The 14115-nt window shown below is 49.8% G+C and overlaps 1 long non-coding RNA gene across 1 annotated transcript in view; it reads right to left on the bottom strand.

Moving 5' to 3' along the window:
* LOC310712949 overlaps window positions 1–14115 on the bottom strand; it is a 2318697-nt gene that overhangs the window by 1170142 nt on the left and 1134440 nt on the right. The window contains exon 2 of the long non-coding RNA XR_014529032.1: window positions 13749–13950. This is a non-coding gene — a long non-coding RNA (uncharacterized lncRNA). The remainder of the gene's footprint in view (window positions 1–13748; window positions 13951–14115) is intronic.

Here is a 14115-nt window from a genome sequence, read left to right as displayed (position 1 = left end):
ACGGGACTGCCTTTCCTGGTATGCCCTGCGGAGGACCTTACGGTCTGCAAATAATAATATCTTGGAGGTCACGGACCTTAAGGAGGTTAAACTGGCCTCAACCAGGGCCAGGGCCTTTTCGGCTTTGGCCCCAGTCTGGTGGAATGCTCTATCGCAGGAGACCAGGGCCCTGTGGGACTTGACATCCTTCCGCAGGGCCTGCAAGAGGGAGCTGTTCCACCTGGCCTTTGGTCCTGGCCCAGTTTGACCCCCCTCTATGGGACCCTGTAAGTTACGGTACCTTTTTGGCCCTTTTATCAGCTCATATGGGACCAACTTCCACTGGCCTTGTTATTAGCAGTGTTTTCCAAGGCCCATTAGACCAAACTGCAAACATGCGCTGGATTATGGAGAAAGCTAGAGAGTTCCAGAAAGACATCTACTTCTGCTTCACTGACTATGCAAAAGCCTTTGACTGTGTCGACCACAGCAAACTATGGCAAGTTCTTAAAGAAATGGGAGTGCCTGATCACCTCATCTGTCTCCTGAGAAATCTCTATGTGGGACAAGAAGCTACAGTTAGAACTGGATATGGAACAACTGATTGGTTCAAAATTGGGAAAGGAGTACGGCAAGGCTGTATATTGTCTCCCTGCTTATTTAACTTATATGCAGAATTCAGCATGCGAAAGGCTGGGCTGGATGAATCCCAAGCTGGAATTAAGATTGCCGGAAGAAATATCAACAACCTCAGATATGCAGATGACACAACCTTGATGGCAGAAAGTGAGGAGGAATTAAAGAACCTTTTAATGAGGGTGAAAGAGGAGAGCGCAAAATATGATCTGAAGCTCAACATCAAAAAATCTAAGATCATGGCCACTGGGCCCATCACCTCCTGGCAAATAGAAGGGGAAGAAATGGAGGCAGTGAGAGATTTTACCTTCTTGGGCTCCATGATCACTGCAGATGGTGACAGCAGCCACGAAATTAAAAGATGCCTGCTTCTTGGGAGAAAAGCAACGACAAACCTAGACTGCTTAAAAAAGCAGAGACATCTTAAAAAAGCAGAGACTGCTTAAAAAGCAGAGACATCACCTTGCCAACAAAGGTCCATCTAGTCAAAGCTATGGTTTTCCCAGTAGTGATGTATGGAAGTGAGAGCTGGACCATAAAGAAGACTGAGTCGGACACGACTAAACGACTAAACAACAACAACATGGGACCAACATGGATAGCTGGCCCTGATGAATACTTGAGGTTCCCAACGCCTATGGTTGTAATTTTATCATGATTCTGATTTTTAATCTGTATTTTAATGAATTGTTTGATTGTGTTTTAATGTATTTGATATTTGATGTTAGCCGCCCTGAGCCCGGACTTGGCCGGGGAAGGCGAGGTATAAATAAAAATTTACTTACTTCTTGTGTTCTTGTGGAACCTCCAGGTTCAGAGGCAGTCTATCCCAACTCCTTGATTCTATTGGTCGCTGCAAGAATAGGATGCTGGGCTAGATGTTTATGGGACAAACTGTAAACAGGCATCCCAGAATCCTACCTGAATTGCTGGCTAGCTGCCCTGACAGGTAGACCATCACCAGTCACGCAGGTGAGGGGCTTGAAACCGGTTGTGAATTACATAGGTCTAGAGGGAAAACACTCTGCACATGCTCAGAGGCCCAGTGGCCCAGGAAAGCAATGCCTGCTGAGTCCTGGCTCAGAATAAGAGCCTGCTCCCCAGGAAGGAGAGGGGGTGGTGGAAAGGGCTGTTTTCACACCGAAAGCAGAGGGAAAACACCCTTTATTTTTTCTGGGTCAGGGTCTCCATAAGAGCTAGGAGGTGGAGTACCAATTTAGTGTAAATCAGAGAGACCTTCATCCGACTTTGCAAGGCAAGAGTCGGCGTGACTCACACAAAGCTTGTCCTAGACCTGATTCCAGCCTTTGTGACAGACAGGCCTCAGAGATTTCTGTTGTCAGACAATGCCCCCCCCCCCCGCAAGAAAAACCCACTCCAAGAGTGAGACTGAGCCCGGTGGGGATCGGTTTCAGCCTGTTCACTGCTCCCTGGTGGTGGCTTGGAGCCATGCGCAGAGTGCCAGAACTAGGCCAGGTATTCTACGCCGTTCACAGCTTCGCAAGGACGCAGCTGTCACTCTCCTCCGCGGATAAAGACTGGGAGCTAGAAATGTCTGCCCCCGAGGTCTCATGACTCTTAAATCAGGGGTAGTTGAAGGTCGCGGGGGAAGCGAGGGGCAGCAGCTGGTGGAGGCAAAGGAAAATCTGGGGCAGAGACGTGAGCTCAAGCCATAGGGCCTGCAGTTCAGTTTCAAGCCCCCTTGCGGAGGGCAGAGGTTGGGGAAAGTCCAGGAAAGGGTAACCAGGAGGAAATGGAACAACTCCCCTCCGAGGAAAGAGTTTTGGGCACATAGTTAGACTGTGGAACTCACTGCCACAGTAGGTAGTGATGGTCAGCAACTTGGATGGCTTTAGATGAGGGTTATTATTATTACTAAAAGCTCAGTCGGTAGAGCACAAGGCTCTTAATCTCAGCGTTGTGGGTTTGAGCCCCACGCCGGACAAAAAGATTCCTGCTTTGCAGGGGGTTGGACTAGATGACCCTCGTGGTGTCTCTCAGCTCTAAAATTCTGTGATTCTGATGCTTTATGTTTTGTACCCCCACCCATCTGACTGGGTTGGCCAGCTGCTCTTTGGGCGGCTTCCAACCATAGGTAGGAAAGCATAACGAAACAGCAAAGAGTAAAAGCTTCCCATTACGGGCAAATGAGGCGGGAGTGGTCCTGTGTTCGAGTCCTGCATGTGGGCTTCCCATTGGCCCATCTGGCTGGACTGGCTGGGCCACAATGGCCTGATCCTGCAGGCTTGTGATGGCCTGGGAATCGGATTCAGAGGCTGAACCTGAGGAATCCCAGCCTGCACAGGAGTCCCACCACCAGAACCAGCTGATCCGGGGCTGGGGCTTGAACCTGAAGGGTCCTCACCTGTGCTGGATCCTCAGGTGCAGGCACCAGCTGAGTCTGATCTGGCTCCTGAGGTGATGGAGGACCCATTGCCTGCAGGTGCTCCACTCTCAGCCCCGTCAGAGGAAACTGAGATTGCCTCTGGGTCCGGTAACCCTCCAGCCTCTCCTGAGCTGCAGAGGCTCAGGGCAGAGAGGCGGAGGGAACTAAGTTCCCGCAGGAGGAGTGCTCGCCTTAAGGCCAGGAGAGGCGAGTCACCTGAGGATCGGGGCCACCCTGTGCCTCGCGGCAGATAAAAGCCGGCCAGCCCCAGTCCCAGGTTGCGGGAGCAATGTTGTTGGTAGCCTGTTCCTGCCTGCACCCTGTCCTGCTCTTCTGCCAGAGTTCCTGACCTCACCCGACTCCTTGCTTTGGACCCCGCTTCAGCCTTGGGCCGGACACGGAACATGCCACACGGTAACTCCCCCTGGAACCAGCACAAGGCTCTTCTCACGTTCTTATTTTCCTAAGCTCCCTTGCAGAGGCCTGGTGAAACAGGACCTTGGAGAGCTCCGAGCGAGTCTTGCCCTGTTGTTGCTCTCTCCTGCCGAAGCAGGTGGAAGAGCATGTTGTCCCAGCGGGGAGCAGAAGGCATCTGAAGGCTGATGCAGGCTGACAAACCCTGCAGCTCAGCGGCCCCCCGGGAGGATTTTGCCAAGTCGCGAAAAGGGCTCTTGCGTGATTTTGCAGACCTTGGCTTCTGTGAGGTTGGTAGATGGAGGTTCATTCAGGGAACTCATCCTCTGAGCCAAAGAAAAAGGGGGCAGGGGGCAGATCTGTATCTTCTGTCTGCGAGGGCCAGGAGTCACAAAGGCCAAATTTGGATTTGTTGCACTTTAGTCTACTTTAATGGCTCATGCCTAAATTGTTGGATCTGGACCACTGCACATGGGTTGTCATATTCCAGTGGGCACCAATTAATAAATAATAATAATAATAATAATAATAATAATAATAATAATAAATTTTTATTTGTACCCCGCCCTTCCCAGTTCAGAAAACCGGGCTCAGGGTGGCTAACAGCAAATTTAAAACAATTGATGCAACAAAAAACAGCATAAAATACAGTATAAAACGTGAATAACCATAAATTCAGAATTCAAAAATCAGTTTAGGGGGGAAATCCATCTAATTGCAGCTGTGGTGGAGCAAAGACCAAAGGCCTGCATTGCAGCTCCTCTGCCCAACTGCCTTGTCTTAGAATAGAATCCCATAGAGTTGGAAGGGACCACGAGGGTCATCTAGTCCAACCCCCTTTTGCCCAGCATGGAGCTCAAATCCATGACCCTGAGATTAAGAGTCTTGTGCTGTACCAACTGAGATTGTATCACATAAGAGCATAAGGACAGAGCCTGCTGAATAATAATAATAATAATAATAATAATAATAATAATAATAATAATAATTTGTTATTTGTACCCTGCCCATCTGGCTGGGTTTTCCCAGCCACTCTGGGCAGCTTCCCACAGAATATTAAAATACAATAGTCTATTAAGCATTAAAAGCTTCCCTAAACAGGGCTGCCTTCAGATGTCTTCTAAAAGTCTGGCAGTTGTTTTTCTCTTTGACATCTGCTTGGAGGGCGTTCCACAGGGCAGGAGTTGCAGGCGAGTTGCTCCATCCTCTGATTATTTTAGATCAGGGGTAGGCAACCTAAGGCCTGGGGCCGGATGTGGCCCATTCGCCTTCTCAATCCGGCCAGCGGACGGTCTGGGAATCAGCATGTTTTTACATGAGTAGAATGTGTGCTTTTATTTAAAATGCATCTCTGGGTTATTTGTGGGGCATAGGAATTTGTTGATTATTATTTTTTCCAAAATATAGTCTGGCCCCCCACATGGTCTGAGGGACGGTGGACCGGCCCACGGCTGGAAAAGCTTGCTGACCACCCCTGTTTTAGATTATTCAACATCCTTCTGGAGGTGGGGGAACCAGAACGGTACTCCAAACGCAGCCGCGCTGTCGATTTGTATAAGGATACAGGCTATTTTATTTTCAGTGCCTTCCCTAATGATCCCTAGCATGGAATTTGCCTTTTCCACGGCCGCTGCGCACTGTGTAAGCCGCTGCCTCGACATAGACAAATGCTCTCCTTCTCCCGCTGCCCCAGAGAAAGGCTGGGGAAGCCTGTCGCTGACTCATCCCTCCCCTCCATCCCTCCCCCCAGCCCCACTTCTCCCCTCACCCAGAGGGTGTGGCTGTGACAAGGCTGGTGCAAAAGTCAGCAAGAGCCCTCAGTGCTTTGCATGGCGGAAAAGGTCAGCGCCGACAGCCGCAGCGATGTGAGGGGTCCGCGAGGCACAAGCTGACATTAGCTGAACGGCAGAGAAGGGGCATTTGATGGGGGGGGGGATGTGAAGGGGAGAGAGAGAGACCCACATGACTGTTGAGAGGAAGGGAGGAGAGTCTGGCAAGCAGGGGGCGAGGTGGAGGAAAAGGACTTGGGATTCTATCCAGCGCTAGTCCTGCTCAGAGTAGACCCCCTGGAATTAACCGCGGAAGCTGCCTTCTACCTTTTGCATCCATCAGGGATTCTTGAGTTGAGATTCCTGCCTTGCAGGGGGTTGGAATAGATGACCCCAGGGGTCCCCCTCCAGCACCACAGTTCTCTGATTCTATGCATGCAAAGTGACAGAGATTCTGCCAGGGGGCCATGCTCCTTTGCTCAAAAATAAGACCACCTAAGAAGAGGGACACGGGTGGCGCTGTGGATTAAACCACTTGCCAATCAGAAGGTTGGCGGTTCGAATCCCCGCGACGGGGTGAGCTCCTGTTGCTTGGTCCCTTCTCCTGCCAACCTAGCAGTTCGAAAGCACATCAAAGTGCAAGTAGATAAATAGGTACTGCTCCGGCAGGAAGGTAAACGGCGTTTCCGTGCGCTGCTCTGGTTCGCCAGAAGCGGCTTAGTCATGCTGGCCACATGACCCGGAAGCTGTACGCCGGCTCCCTCGGCCAATAAAGTGAGATGAGCGCCGCAACCCCAGAGTCGGCCATGACTGGACCTAATGGTCAGGGGTCCCTATACCTTTAAGAAGAGTGAATTATGGTGCTGGAGGAGACTTTTGAATTCTGGTGCTGGAGGAAACTCTTGAGAGTCCCATGGACTGCAAGAAGATCCAACCTCTCCATTCTGAAGGAAATCAGCCCTGAGTGCTCACTGGAAGGACAGATCCTGAAGCTGAGGCTCCAAGACTTTGGCCACCTCGTGAGGAGAGAAGAGAGAAGAGAGAGAAGGAGATAATCCCTCTGTCCTCTCTTGCCAAGAGAGCATCTTTGGCTAAGCAGATGTTGCTTCTTCGATGCATGTAGTCAAAGAGAGAGAGAGAGATGGCTGCCATGCCCTGTGCTTTTGTCGTTACCTGCACAGGTGAGGCCACGCCCACCTCTAGTCCCATGCAGAGGAAATCTGTCCCAGCCCAGAAGGAAACAGGAAGTTGACCTGCTGGCTGGACAAACATTCCTCCCCATGTGCAAACATGTTCCCTCTAGGAAGGTTGTACTTGACTGCTCTTGTGTTTCGTATCCCACACTCTCCTCTTCGGTTTCCAGCAACTCAGAAGCATAACTGCCTCCTCTATGAATGAATGAATGAATTTTATTATTACGGTCACAGACCAGTTCCGGCTCACTTACAATATCCGGAAAATCATAAAACACAACAGGAATACATTGAATTGCAATTGGGTATAACGGAGGCAATTCAGCTATAGCGGCAGTTAAAAATATATATTAAATCCACCGTTTATTAGAGCTTTTAATCCAGATGTATTGTGAAGAGGCTGTGCTGAGCCAGAAAAAAACATTGCGCGTGCTCAGAAGCACCCTCTGCAAATGGGGTGCCCCCTGGCTCAGTCCTCCTGACTCAAAGGAAGTCCAGGTTTAAGTTCTGAGCACACTGCGCTTTAACAGGAATAAGCTCAGTTGGTTAGAGCCAACTGGATAACGCCAAGGTTGCAGGTTCGATCTCCGTACGGGACAGCTGCATATTCATGCCTTACAGGGGGCTGGATTAAGGTTCCTTCCAACTCTAGAATTGTATGATATAACCTCATAGAATCATAGAATCATAGAATCATAGAGTTGGAAGAGACCACAAGGGCCATCGAGTCCAACCCCCTGCCAAGCAGGAAACACCATCAGAGCACTCCTGACATATGGATGTCAAGCCTCTGCTTAAAGACCTCCAAAGCAGGAGACTCCACCACACTCCTTGGCAGCAAATTCCACTGTCAAACAGCTCTTACTGTCAGGAAGTTCTTCCTAATGTTTAGGTGGAATCTTCTTTCTTGTAGTTTGGATCCATTGCTCCGTGTCCGCTTCTCTGGAACCTCTCCATTCTGAAGGAAATCAGCCCTGAGTGCTCACTGGAAGGACAGATCCTGACGCTGAGGCTCCAAGACTTTGGCCACCTCAGGAGAAGAGAAGACTCCCTGGAAAAGACCCTGATGTTGGGAAAGATGGAGGGCACAAGGAGAAGGGGACGACAGAGGACGAGATGGTGGAACAGTGTTCTCGAAGCTACCAGCATGAGTTTGACCAAACTGCGGGAGGCAGTGGAAGACAGGAGGGCCTGGCGTGTTCTGGTCCATGGGGTCACAAGAGGCGGACACGACTAAACAACAACAACATGATATACAGCCTGTTACGGAAAAATCTAGGTGTAAGGCTGCTCAGTCCCCCAGAAGGTCAGGCAGAGCCCTCGGGTCCCTGCGGAATAAAGGAAGGAGTGCAGCCACCAACCGGAGCAAATAGCTGTAGACCAAAGTTTACTGTGCAACAGGTTCAAAGAGGAATTTTGAGCCCTGAGGATGGGGTGACAAGGACTTTTAAAACTTTCCCACCATATCCCAGAATACAGTTCGTACAGCATCATTGATACATCACTGATATGTCACAAAAGGGGAGGGGTAGACAGGGGTTAAGGGACATGGGTGGCGCTGTGGTTTAAACCACAGAGCCTAGGACTTGCCGATCAGAAGGTCGGTGGTTCGAATCCCCGCGACGGGGTGAGCTCCCGTTGCTCGGTCCCTGCCAACCTAGCAGTTCGAAAGCACGTCAAAGTGCAAGTAGATAAATAGGTACTGCTCTGGCGGGAAGGTAAACGGCATTTCCGTGCGCTGCTCTGGTTCGCCAGAAGCGGCTTAGTCATGCTGGCCACATGACCCAGAAGCTGTACGCCGGCTCCCTTGGCCAATAAAGTGAGATGAGCGCCGCAACCCCAGAGTCGTTGCATGTCAGGAGCCTGAGGAGAGTCAGGGGATGAGATGTGGCTTCCTTTGGCTAACAGTGAGCCCAGCAATTGTCACCTCTGGGAACTTCCTGGAGTCCCTTTGGAATAGCTTTGGAATGGAGGAAACTGGCAAAGATGATTTTATATGATTTTTAAAGCTAGGTAACTTCCCTGAGCCGTCAAGTTGAAAGGATACATTCAGGCATAATATTTGTAACATTTAACAACTTTAAAGATGTGCCCCCCCCCCGTAATTTCCATAACACAGCCCCTTCCTAATTACAGTGAAGATGCATCCAGGCTCTTTTCCTTGAATAAATTGACATAATCTGGTTCTCCCCTCCTCTGTCCATCTCTCCCTCAATGTCTGCGCCTCAGCTGACATTCTGCTGAGTGTGGCAATCCACAGCTGGCTTCTCTGTGCTCGGTTGTTGTCAACACCAACCAAAGTAGGTCACCGAGGAAGAAGGGCGGCAGAGACGATTGACGGAGCTGGCACCGTGGGGTAAACCCGGGGCAGCTTTCAATTAGACCCAGGGTGAGAAAGGAGACTCTCGATCTCCCTGTGAACCCAGGCAGGAGAGGAGAGCATGGAAATCAAAAGGATCGGAGGCGGATTTAGGGCAGCGCGACCTGTTCTGTTGTACAGTGGTACCTCGGGATGCGAACGGGATCCATTCTGGAGCCCTGTTTGCATCCTGAATAGATGCAACGGCACGTCTGCACATGCGCAGCTCACATTTTGCCACTTCCACGCATGTGCATGATGTCATTTTGAGTGTCTGCACATGCACGAGTGGCGAAACCCGGAAGTAACACGCTCCATTACTTCCGGGTTGGAGGGACGCGGGTGGCGCTGTGGGTTAAACCACAGAGCCTAGGGCTTGCTGATCAGAAGGTCGGCGGTTCGAATCCCCGCGACGGGGTGAGCTCCCCTTGCTCAGTCCCTGCTCCTGCCAACCTAGCAGTTCGAAAGCACGTCCAAGTGCAAGTAGATAAATAGGCACCGCTCCGGCGAGAAGGTAAACAGCATTTCCGTGCGCTGCTCTGGTTCGCCAGAAGCGGCTTAGTCATGCTGGCCACATGACCCGGAAGCTGTACGCCAACTCCCTCAGCCAGTAAAGCGAGATGAGCGCCGCAACCCCAGAGTCAGCCACGACTGGACCTAATGGTCAGGGGTCCCTTTACCTTTACTTCTGGGTTGCCGTGGAGCGCAACCCAAAAGCGCTCAACCAGAAGAAGAAGAAGAAGAAGAAGAAGAAGAAGAAGAAGAAGAAGAAGAGTTTGGATTTGATATCCCGCCTTTCACTCCCCTTCAGGAGTCTCAAAGCGGCTAACAATCTCCTTTCCCTTCCTCCCCCACAACAAACACTCTGTGAGGTGAGTGGGGCTGAGAGACTTCAAAGAAGTGTGACTGGCCCAAGGTCACCCAGCAGCTGCATGTGGAGGAGCAGGGAAGCGAACCTGGTTCACCAGATTACGAGACTACCGCTCTTAACCACTACACCACACTGGCTCTTCAGTGTGGTGAAGCACATTCAACCTGAGATATGACTGTACTGGGCAGCAAGATCTAGGATGTTGCAACTAGGACCTAGTGCATTGTTTGTCAAACAGTATACTGGGTTATCCTGGGGAGATTTGAGGAATGTTTGGGAGAGCCCAGGGGCTGCCTGTCCTTTCATTAACTTGCAGCCCAGGTCTTCCTGCATTATCTCATTATAAGATGATGATGATGATGATGATGATGATGATAATGTTTTATAATTTATACCCTGCCCATCTGGCTGGGCTTGCCCAGCCACTCTGGGCAGCTTCCAACAAAATATTAAAATACAGTAATGCATCAAACATTAAAAGCTTCCCTTAAAAGCTGTTATAAGAATTTTAAGGTCTCAGATATAGAACAAATATTCATAAATGCACACATATCTAAATATATGAACCATGCGTCTGAAATAGTACAGGAGAGCAATCCTAATGCCATTTTGACTCTCCCAATGACCTCATATATTCCTCTGCAGTAAAGGGAGGCAAAGGGGGAAAGCCTTCCCATTGTCTTTTTGCTTACAAATCCTGCCTTAAGGGCACATTTGGGTCTGAATAGGGTGAGCCTGTGACCTGGATTCAGGAACCACAACTATTTACCATCACAAAAGAATGGCCAGGCTGTCCAGGTAATGCAATCAGTGACCATTGTCAGGTATCCTGGCAGGCAGGATTTCTGCTGTAGACCGCCTCCTTCTGTGATGCATTGTATGGTGTTTTTTGGGAGGCCGGGGTCTTGAGCTACAGGATGGGCAATTTCAAAAGTCTATATAAGAGCTTGCACACCATTGTTCTGGGTTCCTCCTCTCTCCTCCTGCGTGTGGTGAGTGGGGACCCTGTTGCAACAGATCAATAAAGATCAGGCTTACTAGCTGCTTTACTTCACATTATTCTCTGCTTGGCCTCTGTTATTTTCTCCTACCAATAGGGAACCTACATAAGGACTCTATATGGGCTCTTGGATACCCCATGAGGGAATAATAATAATAATAATAATAATAATAATAATAATAATAATAATAATAATAATTTATTATTTATACCCCGCCCATCTGGCTGGGTTTCCCCAGCCACTCTGGGCGGCTTCCAAAAGAATATTAAAATACAATGATACATCAAACATTAAAAGCTTCCCTAAACAGGGCTGCCTTCAGATGTCTTCTAAAAGTCTGGTAGTTGTTGTTCTCTTTGACATCTGGTGGGAGGGCGTTCCACAGGGCGGGCGCCACCACCGAGAAGCCCCTCTGCCTGGTTCCCTGTAACTTGGCTTCTCGTAGTGAGGGAACCGCCAGAAGGCCCTCGGTGCTGGACCTCAGTGTCCGGGTAGAACGATGGAGGTGGAGACGCTCCTTCAGGTATACTGGACTGAGGCCATTTAGGGCTTTAAAGGTCAGCACCAACACTTTGAATTGTGCTCGGAAACGTACTGGGAGCCAATGTAGGTCTTTCAAGACCGGTGTTATATGGTCTCGGCGGCCGTTCCCAGTCACCAGTCTGGCTGCTGCATTCTGGATTAGTTGTAGTTTCCGGGTCACCTTCAAAGGTAGCCCCACGTAGAGCGCATTGCAGTAGTCCAAGCGGGAGATAACCAGAGCATGCACCACTCTGGCAAGGCAGTCCGCGGGCAGATAGGGTCTCAGCCTACGTACCAGATGGAGCTGGTACACAGCTGCCCTGGACACGGATTTAACCTGTGCCTCCATGGACAGCTGTGAGTCCAAAATGACTCCCAGGCTGCGCACCTGGTCCTTCAGGGGCACGGTTACCCCATTCAGGACCAGGGAATCCCCCACACCTGCCCGCCTCCTGTCCCCCAGAAACAGTACTTCTGTCTTGTCAGGATTCCATCTGTTTGCCGCCATCCATCCTCCAACCGCCTCCAGACACTCACACAGGACCTTCACCGCCTTCACTGGTTCTGATTTGAAAGAGAGGTAGAGCTGGGTATCATCCGCATACTGATGAACACCCAGCCCAAACCCCCTGATGATCTCTCCCAGCGGCTGCATGTAGATGTTGAAAAGCATGGGGGAGAGGACAGAACCCTGAGGCACCCCACAAGTGAGAGCCCAGGGGTCTGAACACTCATCCCCCACCACCACTTTCTGAACACGGCCCAGGAGGAAGGAGCGGAACCACTGTATGACAGTGCCCCCAGCTCCCAGCCCCTCAAGACGGTCCAGAAGGATGTTATGGTCGATGGTGTCAAAGGCCGCTGAGAGATCCAGCAGAACTAGGAAACAGCTCTCACCTTTGTCCCTAGCTCGCCGGAGATCATCAACCAGTGCGACCAAGGCAGTTTCAGTCCCGTGATGAGGCCTGAATCCCGATTGGAAGGGATCCAAATGGTCCGCTTCTTCCAGGCGTGCCTGGAGTTGTTCAGCAACCAGGGAAAATAAGCAGATTTTGTTTACATCATCTCTCTTTCTCTTTCTGTCCGAGGAGCATTCAGGGGAGCCAGCGGGGGCAGAACGGGGCAGGGATGGGGCGGAACGGGGGAATCCCCACTTACGTGCTTCCTGTAAAGAGAGCCTGGTATGTGTGGAATCCATAGAGGAGCTGCAGGAAGAATGTGGCTGGTCAAGGGAGCTGTGGACTCAAAAGGGCAGAAACTAAAGGTTGAAACCTAGTGAATTGGATCACTTCCGTTTGAAACCTAGATCTTGTATAACTGAATCCTTTCTTGCTATCTTCTTTATGTGTTTCATATAGTTGTCGATAATGCAACCAACTCTGAAAGTGGTCTTTAATCTCATCATAATCTCTTAATTTCCATTTTCTATCATGGTCCTTTAATAAATCAACATATGTGAGCCATTTTCCTTTCTTTCCAAGTGGTTTGAGCAGTAATGCTTCATGTGGTGAAAGCCACCACGGGGTCTTTTGTTCCAATAAGTCTTTGTATCTCTCCCATACTCTCATTGGTGATTTCCTAATTATATGGTTGTAAAAACTTCTATGAACCTTCCCTTTCCCGTACCATAAGTATGCGTGCCAGCCGAATCTGTTGTCATGTCCTTCTAGTTCTAATCCCTCTTGCTTATCCAATCTCATCCAGTCCCTGATCCATACCAAACAAGCAGATTCGTAATACAATTTAAGGTCTGGGAGGGCAAACCCACCTCTGTTTTTTACATCTTTAAGCATTTTATGTTTTATCCGTGGCCTTTTGCCCCCCCCCCCCGATAAATTTTGAAATCTCTTTCTGCCATTTTCTAAAACATTCGTCATTCAGGATGACTGGTATTGCTTGAAAAAGAAATAGCATTTTTGGCCGGGTGTGTGTGCCAAATGTTGGGCTCGCTAAAATCTGAAAGACCAAAGTCTGTCCTTCAGGGGATGGAGTGATCAGGCTTATGAGCTGCTTTGCTTCTCAATACAGTGGTGCCCCGCAAGACGAATGCCTCGCAAGACGGAAAACTCGCTAGACGAAAGAGTTTTCCGTTTTGGAGGTGCTTCGCAAAACAAATCTCCTATGGGCTTGCTTCGCAAGACGACAATGTTTTTTCCCCCTCCCCCCCTTTTTCTAAGCCGCTAAGCCGCTTATCAGATGATCCGATCAGCAGATAAGCCGCTAAAAGCCACTAATAGCACTAATCCGCTTATCAGCTGATCCGATGAGCAGATAAGCCGCTAAAAGCCTCTAAAAGCCGCTAATAGCGCTAATAGCGCTAATCCGCTAATCCTTCAATGGTCTTGCTTCACAAGACGAAAAAAACCGCTAGACGAAGAGAATCACAGAACGTATTCTTTTCGTCTTGCGAGGCACCACTGTATTCTCTAGTTGGCCTCTGTTATTTTCTCCTACCGATAGAGAACCTACAAAAGGACTCTATATGGGCTCTTGGGTACCCCATAAAGGAAAAGGAGCAGTTTTGTTTTTTTACTTGTTGTTGTTGTTTAGTCGCTTAGTCGTGTCCGCCTCTTGGTGACCCCCTGGACCAGAGCACGCCAAGCCCTCCTGTCTTCCACTGCCTCCCGCAGTTTGGTCAAACTCATGCTGGTAGCTTCGAGAACACTGTCCCACCATCTCGTCCTCTGTCGTCCCCTTCTCCTTGGGCCCTCCATCTTTCCCAACATCAGGGTCTTTTCCAGGGAGCCTTCTCTTCTCATGAGGTGGCCAAAGTCTTGGAGCCTCAGCTTCAGGATCTGTCCTTCCAGTGAGCACTCGGGGCTGATTTCCTTCAGAATGGAGAGGTCTGATCTTCTTGCAGTCCATGGGACTCTCCAGAGTCTCCTCCAGCACCAGAATTCAAAAGCATCCATTCTTCTGCAATCAGCTTATCACCTTATACTTCTCATAACATGCCCATGGCTACTAGCCACAATGGCTGCTCCC

Source organism: Podarcis liolepis (assembly GCF_965112155.1).
Source record: "Podarcis liolepis genome assembly, chromosome: 7".
Classification (NCBI taxonomy): Eukaryota; Metazoa; Chordata; class Lepidosauria; order Squamata; family Lacertidae; genus Podarcis; species Podarcis liolepis.
This window is presented reverse-complemented; position numbering and strand designations above follow the sequence as displayed.